General features: G+C 40.0%; 1 long non-coding RNA gene across 2 annotated transcripts in view; it reads left to right on the top strand.

The window, feature by feature from the left end:
- The window catches only part of LOC134761258 (uncharacterized), a 99,918-nt gene that overhangs the window by 13,157 nt on the left and 58,927 nt on the right, over nt 1-27,834 (top strand). For both annotated transcript variants that reach the window (XR_010139603.1, XR_010139602.1), the window contains one exon: nt 11,813-11,913. This is a non-coding gene — a long non-coding RNA (uncharacterized LOC134761258). The remainder of the gene's footprint in view (nt 1-11,812; nt 11,914-27,834) is intronic.

Genomic DNA, 27,834 nt, shown 5'->3' with positions numbered 1-27,834 from the left:
ATAAATGAATGAATGTATGAAAATATAAATGTGTGGACAAATTGACTTCATCGGCAAATGAATAAAAGAAGAAAATGTATCCATATTCTACCCTACCTATGTTTCCCTATAAGGAGTGTAGATTTTACCTACACATACCATATGCTCTCTACACTTCTTTCCACTACAACATGACTCAGAAGTAGCCCATATTCTTGGGGAGAGAATTATGTCAATGTGTTCTTTTTTAATTTTTAAATAAACTTTTAAAATTTCAGATGATTGTAGAGTCTCATGCAGTTGTAAGAAATAAAGCAAAGAGCTCTGTGTGCCCTTTACCCATTTTCTCCCAGTGGTAATCCTTTCAAAACTATTATACAATATCACAATCAGGGCATGCGGTTGATACAGTCAAGATACAGAACTTTTCCATCATCACCAGGATGCAGCCCTTCTATAGCCACACCCAGTTCCCTCGAGCCCCCACCTCCCTCCTCAGTCCCTGGCAACCACCTGTCCGTTCTCCATTCCTATAATTTTCTCATTTCCAGAATATTATATTAATGGAATCATATGTAAGTAATTTTTCTTGATTGATTTTTTCACTCAACATAATTCTCTGGAAAGTCCCCCAAGTTGTGTATGTATTAACAATTCATTCCTTTGTATTGTTGAGTAGTATATGATGATACAAATGTACCACAGTTTGTTTAATCATTTAGCCACTGAAGGACACTTGTGTTGTTTCCAGTTTTTAATATTATAATTAATTTGTGTACCAATTTTTGTGTGAACATAAGCTTTCATTTCTCTGGGATAAATGCCCAGGAGTGCAATTGTTAGTTGTTATTTTTTTAAGAAACTGTCAAGCTGTTTTCCAGAGTCCCCGTACAATTTTACATTCCCATCAGCAATGTATGTGTGATCCATTTTCAACATATCCTTGCCAGCATTTGGTGGTGTCACTATTTTTTTTGTATGCATTTTTGTTCAGTTCTTTATTTTCATCTCTCTTGTGGTTTTTCTGTACCTTATTACGTTTCATAGTACAGTAGAAAGTAAATGGTACAAGTTTTGCAGAGGTTTTTAAAGCCATTCTAATAGGTATGTAGTGATAACTCATTGCAGTTTTTTAATTTTCATTGTCTTAATAGCTAATGATATTGAACATTTCATGCACTCATTTGTCATCTGCATATCTTCTGAAATGTCTGTTCGTATCTGTAGCCTACTTTCTAATTTAATTTTTTCCATCGGGTTTTGAGAAGTCTTTAAATAGTTTGTAGTGATGTTCCTAGTAATCTTTCATTCCTGGTCATGGTAATTTGTGTTCGTTTCTTGTCAGCCTTTTCAGAGAAACTTGTAAATTTTATTGATCTTTTTAAACAAACAACTTTGTTTCATTGATTTTTTTTCTGTAATATATTTTGTGTTTTGATTTGTTTCTGTTCTGTATTGTTTTCTTCTCTCGGCTTCCTTTGGATTTATTTTGCTATTTTTTTCTAGGTTCTTGAAGTAGGATCTTAGATTATTGGTTTCAGACTTTATTTTTTTAACATTTGCAATTAGTGCTCTAAATTTCCCTCTCAGCATTGTTTTAGTCATATCCTACAAAATTTTTATGTTACAGTCTCATTTTCATTCAACTCAATGAATTTTTTTTTTTCAATTTCCACGGAGATGTCCTCTTTGACCCATGGGTTATTTAGAATTATAGTTTAGTTTGAAAGTGTCTGGGGATTTTTCTGGTACCTTTGTTACTAATTTCCAGTTTGATTTCACATTGGCTCTGTATGATTTTAAATACTTTAAGTTTGCTGAGGTTTGTTTTATGTCCCAGGATGTAGTCTGTCTTGATATATGTTCTATGGGCACTTGAGAAGAATGTTATTCTGCCATCATCAGATGGAGTATTCTACAAAGGTTGATTCGATGCTACGGTTGATGGTTTTGCTGAGTTCTTCTATACCTTTGATAATTTTCTCTTGGGTTTTTTCTATCAATTATGGAGAGAAGAGTATTGAAGTCTCCATCTACAATTGTGAATTCATCTATTTCTTCTTTTAGTTCTATCCATTTTCAGTGCATATATTTTATATTTCTGTTTCTTTGTGTGTGTATGCACACACATTTAGGATAGTTATGTCTTCTTAGTGAGTTGGCCCTTTTATCATATAATGTTCCTCTCTATCTCTGGTAATTTTCTTTTCTCTGATGTCTACTTTATCTAATATTAATACAGTCACTCTTTCTTTTGATTAATCTTTGTAAGTTAATTAAAATTAAAAGATTAATACATTTTCCATCCTTTTACTCTCAAACTGCCTATATTATTATATTTGACATGAGTTTCTTTTAGTAAGCATATAGTTGGCCTATATTTTTTAATCCACTCTGCTAATATCTGTCCTTTAATTAGTGTATTTAGACCATTTACACTTAGTATGACTATTGATACGTTAGGACTTAAGACTGCTATTTTATTTTCTGTTTTCTGTTTATTCTTTCTGTTTTCATTTCTGTTTTATTTTTCCTGCCTTCCTCTGAGTTATTTAAAAACTTTTTTAGAATTACATTTTGATTTATCTATGGTCTTTTTGAAGAGGTTTATTTATTATTTTTAGTGCTTGTTCTAGGTATTAGCTTATATATTCAACATTTACTACAGTCAACACAGTCTGGTGTTGTCATTTTACCAGTTCAAATAAAATATGGAAAAATTACCTCCCTTCCCATCTCTCCTTCCACCTTCCATTTATAATATAATTATCATGAATATTTCCTTTATATACATTTAGAACATATTAGATGGGTTGTAATTTTTGCTTTACCATTAAACATAATTTTGAAGACTGAAGAAGAAAAATCTATTTTGTTTATCCATATTTTAGCTTACTGTGTTATTTCTTTCTTTCTGATGTTCCAAGATTTCTTAACATATTTTTGTTGTTGTTGTTTTGTTTAGAGAACTTCCTTTAGCCATTTGTTAAAACAGGTCTGCTTCTGCTAGTGACGAATTCTTCTAGTTTTTTTGTTTTTCTTTACCTGAGAATATTTTAATTTCTCCTTCATTCCTGAAAGATATTTTACTAGATATAAAATGCTGGCTTTACAGTTATCTTATTTTCTTCAGGACTTAAAAAATATTGTGCCACTTTTTTTCTGGTCTCTCTGGTTTCCGATGAGAAATTCACTGCCAATCAACGTATTTTTTCTTTATATGATATTGTTTCTCTCTTGCTGCATTCAAGATTTTTTCTTTGTCTTTAGTTTTCAGAAACTTGACTATTTGGGTTTTTTGTGTTTGTGGTTCATTTAGCTTCTTGAATATGTGGATTTATGTATTTACAAAATGGGAGAGTTGTCAGTATTTATTTCTCTGAGTATTTCTTTCAACCCTGCCCTCTCTCTCCTCTCTTTCTTGGGCTCCAATGGCATGAATGCTAGATCCAACACTTTTTAATTGTTCTACTTCCAGTTCATTGATTCTTTACTCTGACTTTTTCATTCTGCTGTTGAGCCCATCAATTGAGGTTTTGTGTAGATTTTTGTTTGTTTTATTTTAATTTTGGTTATTGTATTTTCACTTCTAAAATTTCCATTTGTTCTTCTCTATTTATTCTATTTTCTATAAGACTTTGCTGTGTTTGTAAGATTCTTATTTTTTCATTTGTTTCAAGCATGTTTGTAATTGCTCATTGAAGCATTTTTGTGATGACTCTTTGAAATCTTCACCAGATGTCTTACATCTCTGTTGGCATCTATTGATTGTCTTTTTCTCACCAACTGAAACTTTATGGTTCTTGGTATAATGACTTTTTTATTGAAAACTACATATTCCAGGTATTATATTATGAGACTCTGGATTTTATTTAAACTTCGTGTTTTAGCTGGCTTCCACTGATACCACTCTGACAAGGGAAAGAAAGAGGCTCCCAGGGATAGTGTGGGTGTAGAAGTCCAGATTTCTCACCTGGCTCCATTGATATCTCCCTTTACCAGAGGGGTGGGAGTGCCTCATATGGCTTTTCCGTTTTGTTTTTTGGAGTCTCGCCCTGTCGCCCAGGCTGGAGTGCAATGTTGCCATTTCGGCTCACTGCAACCTCTGCCTCCCAGGTTCAAGCAATTCTCCTGCCTCAGCCTCCCAAGGAGCTGGGATTACAGGCGTCTGTCACCACGCCTGGATGATTTTTGTATTTTTAATAGAAACGGGGTTTCTCTAAGCTGCCCAGGCTGGTCTCAAACTCTTGACCTCAAGTGATCTGTCCGTCTCAGCCTCCCAAAGTGCTGGGATTACAGACATGAGCCACCGCACCTGGCCACGGCTTTTCACTACACCCCCTCTGATACTACCCCAATGAGGAGGGAGAGAAACACATCACTGCTCAATGAGGCTGAAAATCTAGGTATCCCACATTGTCTTTACAGACACTGCCATGAGGAGGGGGCTTATTATTGCCTGGCAGGGAGGAAAGCTCTAGTTTCCTGCTCAGCTTCCTCCCACACTACCCCAGCTGGGCATTTGGGGCCCCTCATTTCAAACAAGCAAAATGACAGTCTAGGTTTCCCACTCATCGTTGGCCAGTGTGGGTAGAATATAATTTTTTTTCTGTGGCATTTGGCTACGATAGGACAGTTATTGTCTAAAAGTTTTCTGTCTGTAATTCCAGCACTTTGGGAGGCTGAGACAGGTGGATTGCCTGAGGTCAGGAGTTCGAGACCAGCCTGGCCAACATGGTGAAACCCTGTCTCTACTAAAAATACAAAAATTAGCTGAGCATGGTGGCGTGTGCCTGTAATCCCAGCTACTTGGGAGGCTGGGGCAGGAGAATTGCTTGAACCCGGGAGGCAGAGCTTGCAGTGAGCTGAGATCACACCATTACATTCCAGCCTGGGTGACAAGAGTGAAACTCTGTCTCCAAAAATTTCAAAAAAAAAAAAAAAGCTTTCTGTCTTACCAGCCTGCCTCTTTCCTATTCCTTTTGGTAGAGAGGGAAAGTTTTTGTTTAGGCTTTTCTCATCTGTGCCTGTCAGTATTTGTTGATTGTTAATTCTTCAACTGAAGTTTGGGACATATAAAACAGAAAGAAATCCCAGAGAACTCACCACCTTGTTGTTCTTTGGGTTTAGAGGTCCCTAGCCAGTCTGTCACCTTCTCCCTACAATTAAGTTTTCTCAAATTTTTTAAAGTATGCCCAGGGTTTTTAGTTGTGTTTAGTGGAAAAAAGTAGGTAACAGTACATCTACTCTGTCTTCTCCTCAGCAGAGGTCACAACTGTTCTTCATTGAAGGGGTGGCCTGCCTTTCCACACCTGTGGGTATTTTTAGTCGGGTAGGACAAGAGACTGAGAAAAGAAATAAGACACAGAGACAAAGTATAGAGAAACAATAGCAGGCCTAGAGGACTGGCGCTCAGCACACCAAGGACCTGCACTGGCACCGGCCTCTGAGTTCCTTCAGTTTTTATTGATTATTATTTTCATTATTTCAGCAAAAAGGAATGTAGTAGGAGAGCAAAGTGATAATAAGAAGAAGGTTAACAAAAAACATGTGAGCATAAGAATGTATGTCATAATTAAGTTCAAAGGAATGTACTATGCCTGGATGTGCACGTAGGCCAGATTTATGTTTCTCTCTACCTAAACATCTCAGCGGAGTAAAGAATAACAAGGCAGCATTGCTGCAAACATGTCTCGGCTCCTACCATAAGGCAGTTTTTCTCCTATCTCAGAATTGAACAAATGTACAATCAGGTTTTACACCGAGACATTTAGTTCCTAGAGGCAAGCAAGAGACAGTGGCCTTCTTCTATCTCAACTGTAAGAGGCTTTCCTCTTTTACTAATCCACCTCAGCACAGACCCTTTACAAGTGTCAGGCTGAAGGACAGTCAGGTCTTTCTCCTCCTACGAAGCCATATTTCAGACTATCACATGAGGAGAAACCTTGGACAATACCCCGCTTCCGAAGGCAGAGGTCCTTGCGGCTTTCCACAGTGCATTGTGCCCTTAGTTTATTGAGACTAAAGAATGGCAATGACTTTTATCAAGTATACTGCTTGTAAACATTTTGTTAATAAGGCATGTCCTGCACAGCCTTAGATCCTTTAAACCTTGATTTTATACAACACATGTTTTTGTGAGCTCCAGATTAGATCAAAGTAGTTAAGTCAAAGTGGCTAAGGCAAAGCTACAAATTAACAACATCTCAGCAAAGCAATTGTTTAAAGTACAGGTCTTTTTCAAAATAGAGTCTCTTATGTCTTCCCTTTCTACATAGACACAGTGACAGTCTGATCTCTCTTTCTTTTCCCTACACTTCATGGTTCTCTTTTAGAAATATTAAATTGCTTACATGCCTACCTTAACTGAGACATTTATTTATTTATTTATTTATTTAATTTATTTATTATCCTATTTACTTGATCTTATTAGAATCCTCAACCTCAAAGCCAACAAAAGGTGAAAAAAACAAGGAAAAAGAAAAAAGAAGTCATATAAATTTTCCTGCCTTAGGAGAGAGTTAATGTTCTAAAGAAGAAACTTCTTGAGAATTAATTCAGAAACCGCTTATTGTTGATTTAATATTGCTGAAACCTCAATTCTGTGGCATTCACTTAGAAATCCCAATTTTAAAAATAATCGTGCATGTTCAACCTTGGTTATATATTATTAAAAAACTTTCCTACCTTCTCAAACAGCGGAGGCTCAGGAAAAGAATTCACCTCTTCTTGATGACTCAGATCCTAATTCTAAGCAGCTGGGGCAGTTTGCTTTCTCTCTGCCAAGCAGCTACGAGCTCTTAATGCATTTTCCTACATCTGCAGGGCCCCACATCCCTAATTCCTGCCCGTAGTGTTCTGGGGAATTGGAAGTGAGATAACCATGCCTGATGAAGTAGTAGGCTAAGGACACAGGGCTTCTCCTACCAAGCAACCAATAGGGATTTTGACATAGGTGATTTTGATAATAATTAGTGATACTTAAGTAATGTAAACTTAATTTAATATTCTTAGTTATAATCTATGTACCTGAAGTTGCCAAACAAGTAGATGTTAAAGAAACAAACAACAAAAACAACAACAAAATATAAAGAAGAAGAAATGAAAGAAGGAAGAAGAAATTTTCCTGTTGGAAATAAAATTTGTGGAATGTTAGTGTGAATCACAAGAGTACACTGGATCCCTTACAGATCCTATTATTTTGAATAAGTCTCACTTTGCAACATTGTGGCAAAGACTATTATCCATATTTTGAAAATAAGAGAACTGGGGCTGGAAGTTTAAGTGAATTGCCCAGGTCTAGATTCAGCTCAATTCTGCCCTTATCCATTCCATTATGATGGGGCGGGGTGGAAGCTGCAAGGTGTAATTAAACACACGGGCAATAAACCCCATGGTAAATGTCATAATAAGGTGTTTCTCAAACACTGTTGGGCAGTTGACTCCCAAGTCAGTAGGTCTAGAGAGGGGCTTATGGTTCTGTGTTTCTAACAAGGTCCCCAGTGTTTCAATGCTGCTGGTCTGCAGACTGCATTTTAAATAGCACGGACCTGAAAGACTCACTTTGACAATATATAAAGGACAGTAATATGAATTTGATTTTTAATTGAAAGTATTTAGGGCAATTTATTGTTTTTGTTCCCCTTAAAAAATAAAATATAGTCATAAAAATTACATGATCATTTTATTACTGATACTGAAACCAAAGAAGGATGTTGATTTAAGGTAGGGGAAAAAAAACTTAAGGTACGTAAATACATTAAAAGCAAAATGCTGAATATAAAAAGAAAAATTCTTACCTCTTACCAACATTTTTCAATATTCTTTAGCTACATTGAAATCAGAATGTATAATTTAATGGCCTGACAAAAGACTAACAAATGAAATCAGGATTTTGTTAACTAGAGTGCCTTTTTCACTGAGATTTGCAATATTTAACTTAAAGTCATGGAATAAATATGAGAATAAGCTACACACACACACACACACACACACACACACCAATGAATGTATTATCTAAGATGTTTTAGATTAAAAGAGATCTAAGGACCACAGAATATATATACCAGCTGCTGTCCTGATTTTTGATCTATGATTTGTTTAAATCAAAACAATAACTTTCTGCATATTAATCTAAAAGAAAATATTTAGCCATTTGAACACTATATACCCAAGTATGTTGCAAATGATTCTCCTTTCCATGGCATATTAATTGTTCTTCTGTGACAAAAAGAAGTTTGTAGGAAAATAGGTTTGGAAAACTCAGGTCAAAGTTAATAAGATTCTTTCCTGGAGGACTTTGCAGATATTAACTTGCTTCTTTTATTTCCCACTGTTTAAGTTTTTCATGGAGGGTAGTTATTTCCCTGTCCTAACCTCTCTTAAGTAACATGAAATATTCTACTCAGTTTAAGTCACAAGTATAATCTTGCTTTACTGTGTAAAATGTTTGTTACTATTTAAATAGCAAAATCACAAACTTGATTTTGAGTCTCAGCCCCTCTCCTCCTGGAAAGGTCTATAGTTTGTGGAAGCCACAGCCTGGGAAGGGGGCTCTGGTTGGCTGCAGCTCTTTCTCCTCCCTGGCACTTTCTTCCACCACTCTTCCCCAACAATATCTGCCTGTCTAGGTTTGTAACATGGAAAGAAAGCAGGAAAGGAGAGAATGACAGGAAGATTCTTGTTTGGCCAATAATGTTTCGAGCTGCTGCCCGGGTTTGGCAGCTTCAAAAGGCCCATGAAATGTCTAAAAAAGGATTGCATTAGTCTATCTTGCATTACTATAAAGGAATACCTGAGATCGGACAATTGATAAAGAAAAGAGGTCTATTTGGCAAATGATTCTTCAGGCTATTTAAGAAGCATGGTGCTGGCATCTGCTTGGTTGTCACATGATGAGAGAAGGCACAAGGGAAGAATGGGAGGGATGCCATGCTCCTTTTAACAACAGGCTTTCACATGAACTAAGAGTGTAAGAACTCATTATTGCAGGGAAGGCACCAACCCATCCATGAAGGATCCATTTCCAGGACCCAAATACCTCCCACTAGGCCCCACCTCCAGCATTGGAGATCAAATTTTAATATGAGATTTTGGGGGGACAAATATTCAAACCATATTAAGGATAAATTTTAGAAACCCCCTCACTACCCCCAGGTCTCTCTCTACAGCTATGTGATATGGTCCATGACCTCATCTTCCTCTGCACCTTCCTCTGTCTCCTCCACCTCCTTTTGGCTGAGGTTGTTCCCCCTTCCTTCTAGCACCATCTTGGACAGGAGCTAAGATTAATCCACCCCAGTTCTCTGTTGTTCATGACACTCATTTCATCCATGTCTCACTCACACATCCTTTTCCCAGAGTAATTCATGGAGTGTGGGACACTCGACAGCACCATCTCCCCATCCAATCCAGTTTATCCACATACAGCTGGTCAGCTTCTCTCCTATTCTTTAGCTGTGTCAGGGATGATTCAGATTCCAGATCTCTGTGACCACCACTTCTACAGTCCAGTGGGTTCTTCTTTCCTACTGCCCAGAAAAAAGCCAATGCACTGAGATCAGCAGCTCTTGCAGCAGAGAAAAAATTTAATAATCACGGAGAAGACAAGCAAAGAGGATGGAAGGTGTCTCTAAAATCTGCCTCCCCAGGACCTCAGAGACTACGTTTTTTAAGCATAACTTGGTGGGCAGTGGGCTAGGGAATGGGGGCTACTGATTCTTTGGGAATGAAATCATTGAGGTGTTGAAATTAACTTCATGAGCTAAGTCAGTTTCTGGTGGGGGTCATAGGACAAGTTTAGTTACTTCTTTCCTTGGTATGGGCCACATGTCTGGTGGGCATCAGTTGGTCCACAAGAATGCAAACTCTGAAAAATATCTTAAAGACCAGTCCTGAGTTTCACCGTAGTGATGTTATCTATAGAAGCAATTTGGGGTAGTTATAAATTTTGTCCCTCCCACTGTCCCGGGCTACATGACTCTGTGAGCAGTTAAGTGAGCAATTATAGAAAAGCAAGCTAAGAAACAGTGGCTGGTTGCCATTTAACTTCTGCTTATGCCTTAACAGAATTCCACTCTTGACTATAATTTCAGCCTTGTGGCTTTTCTTTAATGCTATACAGGCTATTTTAGTCCCCAAGCATGGAGGGGTTTCGTTTCAGGAAGGGGCTGTTATTGTCTTTCCTTTTTTAAAGTTAAACTATAAGCTAAATTCCTCCCATTGTTAGTTTGACCTATTTGCATGAATGAGCCAGGGTGGTTAGCTAATGAGGTTAGAAGCAAGATGAAGTCAGTTATGTTAGAACTTTCTCATTGTTATTGTTATAATCTTTGCAAAGGCAGCTTCACCACCACCACCACCACCACCCCACCCCTGATCCATATACTCCACTGCAGGGGACTTAAGCAAAATTCTCTAAGTGGTCCTGCTGAAGACCACCACCTGCCCCCGCAAATCACCAGGCTTGTGGTGAGAGGCTGGCACCTCCTCACCTTTCTCTTTGTGAGGGGTAAAGTTCTCACAATAAAGCCATATATTTTCCAAAAATATATATTCAAAAAAATTCTCCTTATACCCTCCTCTGATGCCCCCTTTGATACCTTGGACGTGGGTGAGACATCTAACTCACTTTTGATCACCTACTTTGAACTTTCTGCATGTGATCTAGCAGATACCGCACTTCCTTTGAAACGCGATATCCATTGTCTCCCGGTGCCCCAGCCAATATTTCCATGTTCAGGTTCTGTTGAATATGCTAATGAACCTCTGGAATCCCCACGAGTATTTCTGAAATTTCTCCCAACTTCAAACCTTCTTTTCATGGTGCAGATCACAGGAGTAGTCAGGAATGTTTCTTGTAAATACTTCAGTAGAATGTTGGCATTGGACAAGACAAGAAATAATCTATTTCAATTCCATTCTTTAGTAAAGAAGATGATCTGAGACTCACAAAGTTTATTGGCAAAGTCAAGTCACCCAGGTTCTCTTTGGGAGAGCTGAAACAAAGCCAGCTGCCCTGACTTGGACACTCCTTCACCACTGATGTCTAGGAAAAAGACAGGCTTCAATATTTAAGTTTTTTTATAAGTTGAGGGAGAATAAAAATTTCTTTCCAGTTTTAAGTGGGACTAAACCAGTGTTTCTAAACAAAAAGACTCCATGAAGAAAATATAAACAGTATGTGTTTCTAAGACTCTCTATTTCAGTGTTCTCTGAGACATTTTGTTTTATGGATTAATATATACTTTTTATATTTCAAAATTATTTGGCAGCTATTCTTGGAAGACAATGTTCTGTGACTCTGCAGTATTAGACCAGAAGGTCTTCTGTGAGATTGAAGATCCAAGTTAGAAAGCACTTGTTTTTGCAAAGAGAAATTGATGTTTCTTATGCTTGTATTGGACACCAGACCCTGTACTTCATGAAGAAAGGACCTCAGAGTTCTCCCTGTTCCTAATTCCCACGACTTAGTGCAATGAGTCAGTTGAGATCAGTGATGCTTTAGTGTTCCAGACATAGGTTTGGCCACCAGCGCATACCTTTAGAGACAGAGGAGTATGCTGCATACACATTCTGCATCTGTCATATTGATCTACAAATTGTTGTTTGCTGAGAAGCTGGAACCACCACACCTTAAGTATGAAACCAATCTGAAGTCAAGACAGACTCTTGAAGTATAAATAGCACGCATCTTGTTCTCAAGGTCAAAGACCTCAAACCCAAAAGGAAACATTCTTACAGCTTTGGGTTTCAAAGTCAAAGCAAATAGGCTCTTCTACCTATCCAATTCCACAATGTTTCTCATCAAATTGTTTATTTGTCTTTTATGGAGGAGTGATATGTGAAGAGGACTGTACAAAAAATTGCAGACAGAACCTGAGTGTGACGAGGGGAAAATGTCAAGGGAGACAGACATAACCAAGGCATGAACAGGTAATGTCTGTGGTACTAATTACCCTAATCTAATAGGAATTACTTCTGGGAGGCTGGCTCAGGGGAGAAACAAGGCCTCTGACTTTGGAGTTGAGCACATCACAGCTCCATTTCCAATCAAGTTCCTTTGCTCTCAAAGGAACAGTCTCTTCCGCTGTCAAATGGGGGCAAGAACTGTGCCTGCCTCAAGAAATCATGAGAATGAAATGAGTTAATGCTTTTAAACTAGCCACACAGTGTCTGGCACATAATCATTTCTTGAAGATTATCATAGAGAGGGCTATGACAAGGAATGCATTCCAGAAAACAAAAACTCAGAAAGGCTGGTACCTTTTGGTTTCTTTGCTTCAGTTTACTTAGTCCACTTTTTTCCCTTTTATATTTTAATTGTGATTGAAGGACCCCAGCTCTGGTTGGTGTGACTCCTGCTTTCTTGGTCTCTCATCACTCCCAGACTGAGAAGCACGGAAAACCAACCACTCTTAATGCCTCACTCCTCTGCCCAGAAATACAAAGGCTGTGTTTCTGACCAGAGCCCAGATCTCTGCACTTGCTTGAGTTAGGATCCCCACAGAGAGGGCAACCTGGGTAGCTTCCTTTTCCCTCTTACTTTGTTGTACTTATTAACAGAACCCCCTTTCCCTTACAGAAATGTTTCCATCTGAATATTGCAATCAAATGATTATCATATCAGTTATCTATAATGCTGCCTAACAAACACCACCATATCACAGACTTGAAACAGTAAGCAATTGTTGAGCTTGTAACTGAGGGTTGCTTGGGGAGTTCTTATGGTCTGGTCCAAGCTCTACTGGTTTGAGCTGGGATCCCTCCTGCATCAGTGATGTCAGCAGGGGTGTTGGCCCATGATGGGGTGATCTTGGATGGCCTCACCTGTCTGCAGTTGTCAGCTAGGGTGACAGGGCCACTGGGCCTTGTTTGTCTCATCTTCCAGCAGTCTAGCCTGTTGGTGTTTATTTGGTGGGTTACTTAACAGGGTTCTAAGTGAGCTAAGAAAAGTGTGCAGTCCTGGAGGCCTGGTCTTAAAATTGGCATAGCATCCTTTCTGCCACATTCTATTGCCCAGAGCAAGTTACAAGGCATCTAGATTCAAAGGGGAAAAATGGAATTTACCTCCAGATGGAAGATCTAGGGTATCATATTACAAGAACCTGGCTACAGAGAGGGATAGAGAATTATGGCCATTTTTTGCTGTTAATTTATCAATTCTCCATGTCCAAAGTACCAGAAATAGGAGTTTAGAATCAGAAAGATTCATTGAAATTAGCTGTGAGATCTTAGGAAAATGACTTAACTTCCACGAGACTTTGTCTCCTCATTCATAAAATGGGGACGGTGATCACATCCTCACATGGCAGTGCCAATGATTAAACAAGAAAGTCACTCTGAGTACAGTGCCCGGACATGTTTGGCCCTTAACCACTTGAAAAGGATACTTATTGGGTATTATAGTGGGTGCTCAGTAAATATGAAATTTATAGATAATCTATGTAAAGTACATTCCACTGAAAAAGGTTTTTGAGTCTTTCAGGTGCTATATTTTACAAACAAGAACATAGAGTCAGTATAAGAATAGGTCTGAAACTCAAGATCCCTAATTCATGTCTGATACCATACCACTATCTGCAAATCATAGAATATTATTAATATGAAGCTTTTACTAAAATGATTAAGTGAGTCTCCTTGCTTAAGTAGAGTATTTTAATGCTGTTTGGTAGGTCCATCTCAATTTATTTGTTAAGCCAGGCTTTTCAATAGATCTCTTCATTTTCTAGAAAAAACAAAAGAAGAAAGTTTTATAGCATAATCGTAGAAGTAGTCTCTGGCATTTTGGCAGTCACAAATTGAATCCTGATCTTTTTGCCTTTACAATCTGTGCTCCTTCTGTAACACTGTAAATGCTATGAATGAAGGCTCTTCAATTCCTTTCAACATACATGAAACGTCCTCTAATGTCTTGCAAAAACAATGTTCTGCTTTATCCACGCCAGGCCTCCCTGTACCCTACCACCAGAGTGGTTACCTTAAAATGAAAATCTGACCATGATGTGCCCTGCCTTCCCTGAACTCTCAATGGTCTATAGGATAAAAGATAAGTAAAGCCCTTCACCTCTGGCCTCTGCTCTCCTCTGCAGCTCCATGATGCCCCGTATGCCCTACTTTGTGCTTATTTCTGTTGGTGCTCTAGATATGCTAACATGCTGTTGTATATGCTATCTATGTACACTGGTCAAGAGGTGCGTCTCAACTCCAGCTCTGCCACTGATGGGCATGTCACCTTGGACAAGTTACTTATCTTCCTGCATTCAGGTTCCTCATTTGTAAAATAGAAAAAAAATAGTGTTCACCACAAAGGGCTGAGAAGATTAAACAAGTTAATATGTATAAAGCACTCAGAATAGTATCTAGAAATAATAAATATTGTTAGTTTTTTATATTATTATCCAAAACAATAATCCTGAAAGTCTACTGACGCAAAAATTATACTCCTACTTTCAGATGTGAAAAACTGGGGCTCTGAAAGGTTAAGGAGTGGCAGGAAGTCACATAGATGGGATTTGAGCCCAGTCTCTCTGGCTTCAATATTGAATGCTGTCCACTTCCTCCTGCCACTTTCTCCCGTCATTGGGAATCTCATACTGTCCCCTTGTCTCTCATCTCTATTCCATTGTCTGGAACCCCACTATCTCATCTTAGTCCAGTGAAGGTCTACTTTGCTTTCAGCACTCAGTGCAAGTACCACTTCCTCCCTAGGAAACTTCTAGCCCTCTCCAGGTGACTATTTTGGGTCTAAGACATCCTCTGCACTTTCCTCCTTTGTGATCCATGCGGCACTGTGGCATCATCGCCTCTTTACCTCTATGTTGTGAGATGTGCAAGAGTGGCCACTGGGTCTTGTTTACACCCCTATCCTCTGAATGAATAAAGAAATGAATGAACCACACTTGTGTCCTAAAGAAAAGTCTATGATTCCCTGGCACAAGAAGGGGTGCCTCAGAGAACTGTTAATGGAAAAACCGAACTGTAAAGTAAAGAGGTTTATTCTGAGTCAATATGCGTGACCATGGCCCAGGGAACCATCTCAAAAGGTCTTGAGAAAGTATGCCAAAGGTGGTCAGATTACAGTTTGGTTTTATATGTTTTAGGGTTACAGGAATAATAGGTACATTCATAAATTAATACATGGAAGGTATACATTGGTTCAGCCTAAAAAAGGGGAATACCCACAAGTGGTGGGTGGAATATCTTGAAGTGACTGACATTCGTCTATCTTGCGTTACTATAAAGGAATACCTGAGTTTGGACAATTTATGAAGAAATTGATGGATTCAAAGATTTTCTTACTGGAAATTGATTGAAAGAGTTAAGCTTTGTCTAAAGCAAGCTTGTCCAACTCATGGCCCATGGGCCACAGGCAGCCAAGGACAGCTTTGAATGTACTCCAACACAAATTCATAAAATTTCTGAAAACATTATGAGTTTTGTTTGTGATTTTTTTTTAGCTCATCAGTTATTGTTAGTGTTAGTACATTTTATGTGTGGCCCAAGACAATTCTTCTACCAATGTGGCCCAAGGAAGCCAAAAGATTGGACACCCCAGGTCTAAAGACCTGACGTCAGTATCAAGAAACGCTTGAGTTAAGATAAGTAGGGGCCAGGCGCGATGGCTCACCCCTGTAATCCCAGCACTTTGGGAGGCCTAGGCAGGTGGATTGCCTGAACTCAGGAGTTCAAGAACAGCCTGGCCAACATGGTGAAACCCTGTCTGTACTAAAAAGTCGTGCCTAAACACCAAAAAGGACGGGGGTCTAATGAGGCATGTTCAACTTCCCTTCCCATCATTGCCAGAAATTTAGTTTTCCAAGTTTCTCTGGGTCATTTTGTCCAAGAGGGTGGTCCTTTCAGTTGGCTGGGGGTCTTTTATTTTTGGTTTATAGACGCCACACAGGGAAAGGCAAGACAGGGATGCTTGGCCTTGTCAGTGCCCTGTTGAGTGGCCCACGCTTCACTTTACCCGCACAAAGGAGACCACAGAACCCTCCTTGTGTAGACCACAGAACTCCCAATATTCCAAGATGTGAGGGAGGGATTCAATGAGAAAAATAGTTGGGCAGCTCAGGACACCCATAGGAGATGTATGCAGATGACATATACATACTTCCTCCTCTTCTCCTGAAGTTCTCACAGCTGATGTCAAACAGATATGGGTCTCTTCAGAGATTGCCTCAGGAGGAATTGAAATGAAGTATTTCCCTTGCCCAGTGAAACTGTGGTGTTTATTTTGGCATCTCTGCCTATACACCAGGAAATCCAGACATGTGGTTCTTGGCTGGGTACTTCTGTGTGGAGTGAGTTTAACATAGAAACAAAGCCTGGTACTATCTCAAAGTTTACCCCAATAAATCCCTTTAGTCCTAAATTTATAGTAATAGCAGCACAGCCCTTGGAAGGACACGGGAGGTTTAGGAGTTCAGAGGGTGAAACTGAGAAGCACAAAGGAGGTGACTTGCCCAAAAACACATGTGGGCTGAGACTCTGAGCTGCTGAGACAGGTGGAATTTCCACTACACCTATTCCCACATTCCCTGTCAGAGGGCAATGTTTAGCATCTCTTTGTAAAATGCAAGTATGTGACCCCAGAGCAAGACTCTAGCACAGACCCACCTTGTTTCTTCTTCTTCTTCTCCACACATTTGTTCTGTCTTCAGACAGAGCTGCTGATCCACAGGGAAAGAAACAGAAGACTGTTGAGTCAAAACGCCTTTCCAGGATCACACACATTTAAGCAATGATGCTGAAACCAGAGCCTATGGGCTTCTCAAATTAGTCCAGTGTCTTACACTTTTCTCGTGCTCTTTACCCGATTTAGATAGAACATTTGATTTTGTACATAGTGCCTGTGGTAGGCAGAATAGCAGCCCCCAAAGATGTTTATATCCTAAATCCAAGAGACCATAAATGTATTATGCTACATCACAAAAGAGAATTAAGGTTGCAGATGGATTTCAGGGTGCTAATCAACTGACCTTAAGATCGAGAAATTATCCTGGCTTGTCTGAGCAAGTCCAATACAATCACAAGGGTCCTTAAATGTGGAAGAGGAAAGCAGAAGAGGGGGTGAGAATGATACAACATGAGAAAGTTCAGCCCAACACTGTGGGATTTGAAGGTAAAGGATGAGGCTATGAGCCCAGAAGCAAGGGCAGTCTCTAGAAGTGGGAAAAAGCAAGGAAAGGAATTGGACCCTGGAGCCACAAAAAGGAAACACAGCACTGCTTCCACCTGGGTTTTAGCCCAGTGAGACTCATTTTGGAATTCTGGCCTTCAGAAATATAAGATTTTAAAAACTGTGTTGTTTAAGTCACTATGATTTTGGCAATTTGTTACAGCAGCAAAAAAATAATAATAATAACATCTAAGTGTAACCAGTGTTTCCCAAGGTCACACCAATTTGTGAAGACAAATGGGTTCTAACAGCATAAACATGTATTTTGTTCCCTCTTTCTCTCCACTTACTGCAGAAGGAATGCAGCCTTCGGACTCCATTCCTTCCACACCATTATTACTGGTAGTTCCCAAAGAGTGTTTTACATAAGTTTATATGCAAATGTTGGTAATGAGGCCTCAGATAAATTCTTCCTACTCTCTTCTAGTTCTTTACTGTTGCCTACTTCAACAACTACCCTTACCTTTTTTGCTTAATGAAGGCACTTCCCTTGCACCCATGCCCCACGCTTGGGCCATACCATCCTGGCCTCTCAGCACTGAGATGCCAAATTGACCACACTGGTACCATTGGACACATTTAGGACTGAATTTAAGAGGGGAAGAGGTCAAGCCAACAGAAACCAAGTCTTCTTTGATTAACATGTGCTGCAAACCTATTGGGTGCCAGGCATTTCACCAGACAATTTATAAAATTGTGTCATTTATTGCTCCAAGTTCAGGGCTCTGAGCTTCAGAGGTGTGTTAACTATTCCCTGATTCCACAGCCAGGAAGCAGACTGCCTAGTATGTTGAGCACAGGGGGGCTTGACCCTGTGGGCACAAAGAGTCTATCAGCACCAGCTGCTTTGGGCAGAGCTGCCATGTCCTGGGCCTAGAGGCTGTGTGTTGTCTCGGCAGCTCCACCCTGCCCAACCTAGAGGAGCAGACGGGGGCCTACTGCAGCATATGGTTGATCAAAGTGGAAGGAGGGAAGAGGTCTGGAGGCTGCAGTATCCCCAGGGGTTCAGAGTAGGGAGCTGGCATCAGCCAGCAAGAAAAAAAAAACTATTTTTCAAATGGCAAAAGAAAAATTAAGTTTGCAGTTCCATTGTTTCCTATAAAAAATATCAAGAATGAAAATAAAAATGATTCTAAGTTATTTTATCCTGAGTTTATTTTTAACGCCAATGACAACAAAAGAGCTCTTTTACATAAGTCCTTTTGCAAAGCAGAAGACATAATTTCCTGAAATGGCATTTTACAGAAGCTTAAAGGAAACCACTATATGACATGAGAAAGATGGATCGCAACGACTTAGCGTCTCTCTCGCTCTCTCTCTTTCTCTCTCTCCTCTCTTTTTTCTCTCTCTAGAATGTTCTTTTTTCCTCCTTTCTTTAGCTACTAACCATTCTTGCAAATCTCAAATTATTACTTTATCAGAGAGGCTTTCCCTGGCCAACCCCCTATTTTAAATAAGATCCCCTCCACTGCCACACACTCTCAAATAATGTTGTACTATTTCTTCATACACTTACTGAAACTGTGATTATTATTCTGTCTGTGTTTATGTGACAGGTGCTCAGGATATAATGAAATATGTCATGCACCACATGACATTTTGGTCAACAACAGACTGCATGTACAACAGTGGTCCCATAAGATTATAATACTGTATTATTACTGTACCTTTTCTGTGTTTAAATATGTTCAGATACAAAAATACTTACCATTGTGTTACAATTGCCTCCAGTGTTCAGTATAGTAGCATGCTATACATATTTGTTGCCTAGTAGCAATAGGCTATACTCTATAGCCTAGGTGTGTAGTAGGCTATACCACCTAGGTTTGTATATGTAAACTTCATGATATTTGCATAACTACAAAATCGCTTAACGACACATTTCTCAGAACATATCCCCCTTATTAAGTGACACATGACTGTATAGACCCAGAAAAGATTCTGCTCTCTAAGAGCTTACAGCGAGACAGTTTCTGTACCTCTCAGTTATACTGAGGAATGCAGAATCCAGCAAACAAATGGCTTTGAGACAAGAAACCCAGGAGCACATAGCAGGGGGTGCAGGCAAGTCGTGCCTAGACATTAAACAAACCCCAAACGTTTTTCTCCTGAGAAATGTGTTTTGTTCTGTTTCTCCTACCAGTTGACTCAGTATTGGTCACATATTATGTACTCAACAAATGGTTGTTGAGTCACTTAAACAAAAAGTAGCCCATTCCTGGCATCTGAATGAACACTGTAGTTAGTGTTCATTAGTGTTCATAACTATGTTAGTATAGTTAGCATGTGACTCCAGGTTCAAAGCTGAACCCAACAGGTCTAAAAATTAGACATTTAGACTGTTATCACTAACAATCCCACAAAGTCTCCCATGCCTACTCTCATCCTTGGGGTGCATACTACATCTAATTGATCAGTTTTTATTTTTAACTTAATTGTCCTCTGCGCTGAATGCTGCCCTGTTGATGCCACCTCCATAAAGAAACGCACCTCATATGACGTACACTTCCACTGGAGTTCCTCTTCGTCTCTTAGTGGTCCTTCTCACAGTCATCCTTGGCCGTTTCTAAGGTGCTGGCTCCTCAGACTTCTCCCTCTGTCCTTCTACCCAAGACCAGCATAAATCAAGTGAGAAGGAAAAGTGCAGCTCTTATCTCAATGGGGGTCCATCTGCTTATTTTACTTGTTTAATAAGCACTTACAAGTGCCAGGCACTATTCTAGGTGTTTCATAAATGGTAATTCATTTAAGGCTGATAACTTCTACAACTTAGGAGTAAGCCTGACTAGACACAGAATTCCAGACTCCTATCCAAGAAATGGTAGTGCAAGAAAATGGCATCTGGAGGACTTGGACTGCATGACTACCTCCTCCAGAATGCTCTTTCCTGAGAAACAGTCAAATATACATGTCACTATTCTATAAGCACAGCTGTGAGATGCTCTTAGTTAGTGCTTCTACCCAGATTTGCTGCCTGTCAGCACTTCTATCTCTATGCATCCTGTGTTGTGCATGCATCATTCTCAGCAGATCTCCTAAGTAGCTCCGGTCCTAAATATCCAAAATAGGACTGACTAACTTCCTCCTCTCTGCTTGATCTTAGGTGTTTCCTTCAGCCCACCTAAACTGGCCATAGTCCTCAGCACCCTCCTCTTCTTCACTTTCATGGCCCATTTTTCTCGTCTACTTTGTGCATATTTCCCAGCTGAGTATTTTTCCTGCCTGCAATGTCTTTTCTTCCCTTAGTATCTGGACACCTGTGAGAGCCTCTCAGCTTGTTTCCTTCCTTGCTTCAGGTCTTTACCCACAAATCTGCTCCTGCAAAAGACCTCATGGAAAATGGAAATTAGATCATGCCATTCCTGTATGTAAAACATCTTCAGTGGCTTCTCATTGTCTTCAGAATAAACTAGGGACGTCTTTATATGCAAGGAGCACAGTAAATATGCTGACCTGTCTAGCCTCACTTCTTGGTTCTCATGTCTTCACACCTGTGTGCCAAGCAGAAAATCTGCACCCCTGCCATGTCTTCTCAGTGTGTTTGCCTCTGAATAGGCAGCTCTCTCTGCATGGAATGTGCTTCCTGCTTCCTCTGGCTACCTAACCATGCTTTCTCCCACTGACTGCTACTGAGATGGTGTGGGATTCCTCTTAAGAGTATGAACTCTGGAGCCTGTCTACCTGGATTTCACTTTAAGTAGAAGTATTTGTACTTGTTTGGTGACCCCATGTCACCTCACCTTTCTGTGCCTCAGTTTTTCCATCTATAAATTGGGGATCATTCAATCTACCTCACAGAGTAATTGTAAGTATCAAATGAGCTAACAAATGTGAAGCCTTTTCTATGGTGGCGTGTGGCAAGCACTGTGTAAGTGTTTCTTAGGATCAGCTCCTGCATATTATCAGGTTCATTCCCAGCTCCTTATGCATATCTCTGCACTTCCATTCACCAAACAACTTGCCTATTTATTTTCAGTATCTCACAGCACAACAGGCTCCTTGAGAAAGGGGACTGTGTTTTATTTTTCCTCCCAGCATATAGCACAGGACATGGCAAGGGCTAGGAGTTCAGTGAAGTTTTGCAGTAGCAGCAAATAATGCTGGTTTTCAGCTGTGTTCTCGCACACACAGTCTGATAAAGGGGGGTCAGGACACATATGTTTTATGGAGGACCTTCAACCACACTGGCTAAGAGAGAGGCAAGGAAGATAATACTTTCAAGCGGGAGATTTTATTTTACGTTCACAGGCAATAGATGCAACCAAGCCTGAAATTGACAACGTCTGCTTGCAAAATCTGTAGCATGAGTTTAAGCATTTCCTTGTCAAAATATTGACAAACAAATGAAACAGCTATATCTCCTTCATGGCTAGGAAGGTTGGATGGTGATATTTCCATGGACATCTTTATGGAAGAATTGGAAGAAGGAGTTGAGGGCTTAGAGAAATTTCGACTAAGCAAAAGTTAGAGAGCTGGTAAAAGCTTTTACGGGTGCAGACGGTGATCACGATTTTCCAGCAATTTAGTCGTAACAATTTGCTGAAATGTTTCAAGCAGTAAAACGGTTGACTAATTTTATTTTCGAATACAAAATGTCTGTGTAATTATATGTGTATCATTTTGTACATGTATAAGATGTACATATATATAATCAATATTGTCATTTCACAATGGCACTTGTGTATTAGTTTGCCATTGTTTACACAAAACCATGTTTCTTTTATTGTATGAAAGACATAGGGATTTTTGTAGGTAATTTTCCCCACCCATGCTTGTTACCAGCTTACAGAAGAATGTAAACTCCTTTATGACCCACCTGCACCAAATAAAGTGTCACGTGGCTTACAGTCCTGAGGCCTGAGCTCTGGCATGACCACTGCATTTGAGCTGCATAACTAAGAAATCCTTCTCTTTTCTATGTCTTGAGTTTCCTTATCTGCCTTATCTGAAAAAATTATAAATGTCACCTACATCACAAGTTGGGTTCGGAGATTTGAATGAGGTAAAGATTTTTGGAAACTGTGAATCCCTGTGAATGTATAATAGCAACCCACCTAAGTCTGTCTTGCAAAATAATAAATAATTCCAAGATCTCTGTAAAGTCAGCCTGGATATATATTGGGCTTTGGAGTTAGACAGGCTGTGATTCCAAGGTTCATGTTCCACCTGCTAGCTATTGTTGTAACCACAATGACCTTCAGTTTCTTATAAAATAATCATATCGCTCCCAACGCACTTACTGAATAATTCTATCATTGGATATACTGTGTAGCCTATTTCATTTATCCTAATTGTAATTCTCAGTTTCTTTACCCACAAGGTCAGCATCTTCTTCGTCTCATTATGCCTTATTCCGTAGCTAGCCATTTTTCCCTTTGTGAAACCTGTTTCTTCTCTGATTTCTATTGAAATGCAAAAACTTTATGAGTGTATCAGGGTTCTCCATACAAACAGAGCCAATGGGAAGTATATATACACACACACACACACACAGGTATGCACACACAGTCAGTCCTTTATATCCACAAGTTTCAACCAACCACAGATTAAAAAATATTAGAGGAAAATAACAGTACAACAATGAAAAATAATACCAATAAAAATACAGTATAACAACTATGTACATAGCATTGATATTGTATTAAGTATTATAAGTAATCTAGAGCTGATTTAAAATATATGGAGGGGCGGGGCGCAGTGGCTCATGCCTGTAATCCTAGCACTTTGGGAGGCTGAGGCGGGTGGATCCTCTGAGGTCAGGAATTCAAGAGCAGCCTGGCCCACATGGTGAAACCCTATCTCTACTAAAAAATACAAAAATTAGCAGGGTGTGGTGGCAGGCACCTGTAATCCCAGCTACTTTGGAGGCTGAGGCAGGAGAATTGCTTGAATCTGGGAGGTGGAAGTTTCAGTGAGCTGACATGGTGCTACTGCACTCCAGCCTGGGCAACAAGAGCAAAACCGTCTCAAAAAAAAAAAAAAAATATATATATATATATATAGAGAGAGAGAGAGAGAGAGAGAAAGAGAGAGAGAGAGGATGTACATAGGTTATATACAAATACGATGTCATTTTATGTAAGGGACTTGAACATCCATGGGTTTTTATATCCAATCCTCACAAATAGGAAGGATGACTGTGTGTGTGTGTGTGTATACACACACATATGTGGTATGTATGTGTGTGTTTAAGAGACAGAGAGAGAGAGAAAGAAAGGTAAGGAATTGGCTCATACGATCATGGAGGCTAAGAAAGTTCCAGGATCTGCCATCGCCAAGCTAGAGACCCAGGAAAGCCGACATGTAGTTCCAGTGTGTGTTCAAAGGCATGAAAACTGGGAAAGCCAATGGTGTAAGTGCTAGTTCAAAAGCTGGCACCCTTGAGACCAAGAAAGAGTCAATCTTTAAGTCTGAGTCTGAAGGCTGGAAAAGACCAATGTCCCCACTCAAGCCACCATGACAAAAAGAGTTCCCTCCTACTCAGCCATCTTGTTCTGTTTAGGTGTTCAGTCGATCAGATGAGACCTACCCACCTGCAGTAGGGAGAGCAATCTGCTTTACTCACTCACATGTTAATCTCATTCAGAAACACCTGCACCGTAATCCCCAGAATATAGTTTGACCCAATATCTGGGCACCTCATGGCCCAGTCAAGTTGACACATAAAACTAATTGTTGCAATTAGGGTTCACAAGAGCTCTTTCACTACTTAAGTTGAAAGATGCTCCCTGACCTTTCCTTGAAGATTTTGGTTGGGGGGGTGAAAATATCTGAGAAATATGAGAATTTTGGAAGGAGCTCTATCAAGAGACGGAAGGGACAGGTGGATCTGAGTATGGAAGGAAAAAGCAGAGAGCACCAAGAACAAAATTAGCTTCACAGATTTTCAGAAATATGAACAAACCTGTTTTATACATATTGTCACATTTTATTATTCCATTAGTCACCCATTTATTTATTTATGTATTCACTTAGCAATTAACATTTACTAAGGGCATAATAATGGCTGGGTATTTCACCAGGTACAAGGGTCAAAGATTCAACTATAGTATGGACCTTGCCCTCAGAGTGTCCCTGTAAATTTAACCATGTTTATAAATGTATTCAGAATAATGTTTAATAAAACCCTATAATTGCTAGTTTGGAAATTGTCTTTAATGTTATCTAGTGTAAAATCACCACCACCAATGACACCACTCTCACCACCAGAGGCTTCCAATTTACAGACACATGACTATATAGACAAGGAATTTACAAACCACCTCCTGAGTTAATAGTTCATGGATGTTCACCTCTCATAAAGGTCTTAATTCCGAACTACAATCTGCTTATTGCAGCTTTTACCCCCACACACCTACTTATGTTACAGAAATTAACACCAAACAGTCAGCACTTCCACAGACATATACCCTGTTCTGGTCTTCGTGGTTCTGTTTGATGATCATGATGATGGAGAGGATGAGGATTAGTATCTACAATTTCTTGAATTCATATTATATATCATGATTCTTTTATGAGCCTCGTTTTATTCTCACAATTCAAAAAAGCAAAGGCAAGGTGGCCATTGTTCGAATGAGTAGATCAAAATTTAGAAGGACTGGGTACAGTTCAATGTTCCCAGGAGAGTGAAGAGCCAATTTAGGTTTGGGAACCAGTAGGCAGCTTCACCAAGGAGGAGCTAGCAGACAGAAAATTAAAAGCAAGTTTATTCTCTACACACCCAGTGGCCCTCCTAAGTACATGAAGAGCCTACTCTGGCATGAGAAGCCATTCTTTTTGGACTGCTGAACTTAGAGAATGAATTATTTGGGGAAGGAGAAGAAGGTGATAATTCTTTTCTCTCTCACACTGTCATCCATCGCCATAATCCTGTTTTCATTGCACTTATACTTGCAAGGACCACCAGTGGCTTCTTTTGCTCACCAAGAGAGATGATGGACTGGAATCTCCTGGAGACCCTGATCCCAGCTCCAGCAGAGTCTTCCTCATTAAGGCAGTCATGCAGGCTCTTCTAACACTGCTTTAGTTCTCACGAAGCCCCTGCCTGCTCAAGTATTCATGTCTCTGAACTCCAGATGTTAAATGAACCAAAGTAAAACTCAGGAATTCCTCATAGGTAACTTTGGGGTGGGAGAAGGCACGGAGCCAGCCTCAGTGAGATTGCTGCCTTGAATCTCCATGGTAACCCTGAGTCCAGGTGCACAACTGACTTTTATGAAGGGATTTTAATATTTCTTTTGCAATCATGACTGTCTGGAACCATTCACCTATGGCAGAAAATGTAGAAAGGTTGAGGGGTGACAGTTGGGTTTGCTAATCATACCTGGAGATCTTTCAATTGTTCCAAGAAATAGGAAACCAAAAATTGATTATATACCCTGCCCTCTTCCTCAATCTAGACTAGACTGCATGTTCTCAGATTATAATGTGCATAAGAATCACCAGGAGAATTTGTTTAGAATGCACAGTCCTACATTCGAAATCCAGAGATTTTAATCATTGGTCTGGGGAAGGGCCCTGGAATCTACATTTCTAACAAATATCCTGATTGATCCAGAGAGAACACTGTAAACCCAATCTTAGAGGGAGCTTGTCTTGACCTGGGTTTCCCAGAAAACAGAATCTAAAGCATTTACGATTGACTACTTCATTGGAGAAGGCAATCCCAGGGAGGCTGGAATGAGCGCACATGGGAAAGTGGCAGGCTGGGAAGGAGAGCCAACAGGAGGAGAAGATGTTCGGCTATTGAGTGCTTTGTATCATGCCCAAGGAGTGCTCCATCTCACTTCCTTGTGGTGCTCTTCTCCTATGGCCGTTACAGGCCACTGTGTCCTGAGGAGTTTCTCTGGAGGACAAAAGGGCAAAGAGTTTATTGCCAACTTACAGCTTCCAACGTTAAAACCCACAGAGTTTCAACTCCCCTAGACTGCCAGGTGGTTGGTGCATGAGCTCCAAGCAAGCCCTAAAGCATATCATGCCTCAGCAGCAATTGGGTTGCTCAGTGCTGCAGCAGGAAGCTTAAGGCATAGACGTCAGGCTGGGTGCTGGCAGGTTGCAAAGTAGACATGGAGCAGATGCAGCAAAGGAGGCAGATGAAGCCCATGTTGAGTGTGTCTGTAGCCAGAGCTAGATCTAAACAGATGACCTAGGACCAAAGAACGGCAAGGCCAAAAAAGACCTGTGGTGGTACACGAGACCCATCTGATACAGATTCCAGACTCAACCTCGTCCTCACGCCATCTACTTAGATAAGAAGCTCTGAGCTGGGTGCAGTGGCTCAAGCCTATAATCCCAGCACTTTGGGAGTCCGAGGTGGGTGGATCAACTGAGGTCAGGAGTTTGAGACCAGCTTGGCCAACAGGGTGAAACCCCATCTCTACTAAAAATACAAAAATTTACCAGGCAGGGTGGTAGGCGCCTGTAATCTCAGCTACTCGGGAGGCTGAGGCAGGAGAGTTGCTAGAAACTGGGAGGCGGAGGTTGCAGTGAGCCAAGATCACATCAGTGCACTCCAGCCTGGGCAACAGAACAAGACCCTGTCAAAAAAAAAAAAAAAAAAAAAAAAAGCTCTAACTGTGATTGAGCACAAGATGAGATTCTCAAAGACAAAGCAGGGGAATTGAATGCTCTATAGGGGTAATAAATGAAACTCTGAGCTGGAAATGCCTCTCCTCTTCCGTCTTCATTATACTTACCTCTGTTTTGTACAAAATAGGCTGGTGCACCATGTACTTGGAAAGCTGGCCTTGACCAGGCTGTGGGGATACGGAAGCAAACTCCGAGAATATGACTCAGAAGACAGGGTTTCATCCCCCTTCTCATCTCTCGCCTCTGTTGTCATAAGATCTGGGAGGCCTTGACGGGCCAGGACAGGGTTAAAGAGAAGCAGACACAGAGAAGGCCACTGAGTTTAGCTTGAAAGAAAAGGAGAAGCATGGAAGGGCTTGGAGTTGGCCAGGTATGAGCTAGTTAAAGCACAGACCCAGCTGCTTTCTGATTTTATAACATTCAAGCCTTCACAGCTTCAATCTCCTTCAGTTGAAAAATAATAATTGTCAACTAAATTATAAATTGAGAAATAATAATTGTCAATTAAATAATAATTGTCCATATATTTAAGGAGTACAATGTGAGGTTATGGCACATGTATACATTGTGGAATGATTAAATCATGCAAATTAACAAATCCATCAGCTCACATACTTATCCTTTCTTTGTGATGGAAATATTTAGAATGTATTCTGTTAGCAATTTTGAAATATACAGTACATTACTCTTAACTATAGTTATCATGCTTACTAGAACTGACTCCTTCTGTCTAACTGAAACTTTGTATCCTGTGATCAATATCTCCCCTTTCCCAGTCCACTACTCCATCCCTGCCAATCAATCACTCCATCCCTGCCTCTGTCAATCACCATTCTACTCTCTACTTCCGTGAGTTCATTGCATGATTATTCACAGTAGGCAAGATATGGAAATAACCTGACTGCACAACAACAGATAAACGGATAAATAGAACACTATTTAGCGTTAGAAAAGAACACTCTATCTTTGCAATAACATGAGTGAAGCTGTAGGACATTAGGCTAAGTGAAATAAGCCAGGCACAGAAGGACAAATGCTGCATGATCTCCTTCTTTTTAAATGGAAATCATGCCCACCCTGAGAAA

This window comes from Pongo abelii, chromosome 3 (genome assembly GCF_028885655.2).
Source record: "Pongo abelii isolate AG06213 chromosome 3, NHGRI_mPonAbe1-v2.0_pri, whole genome shotgun sequence".
In the NCBI taxonomy this organism is placed as follows: domain Eukaryota; kingdom Metazoa; phylum Chordata; class Mammalia; order Primates; family Hominidae; genus Pongo; species Pongo abelii.
Note: the sequence above shows the minus strand (reverse complement) of the source record. Positions and strands in the feature narration are given on the sequence as shown.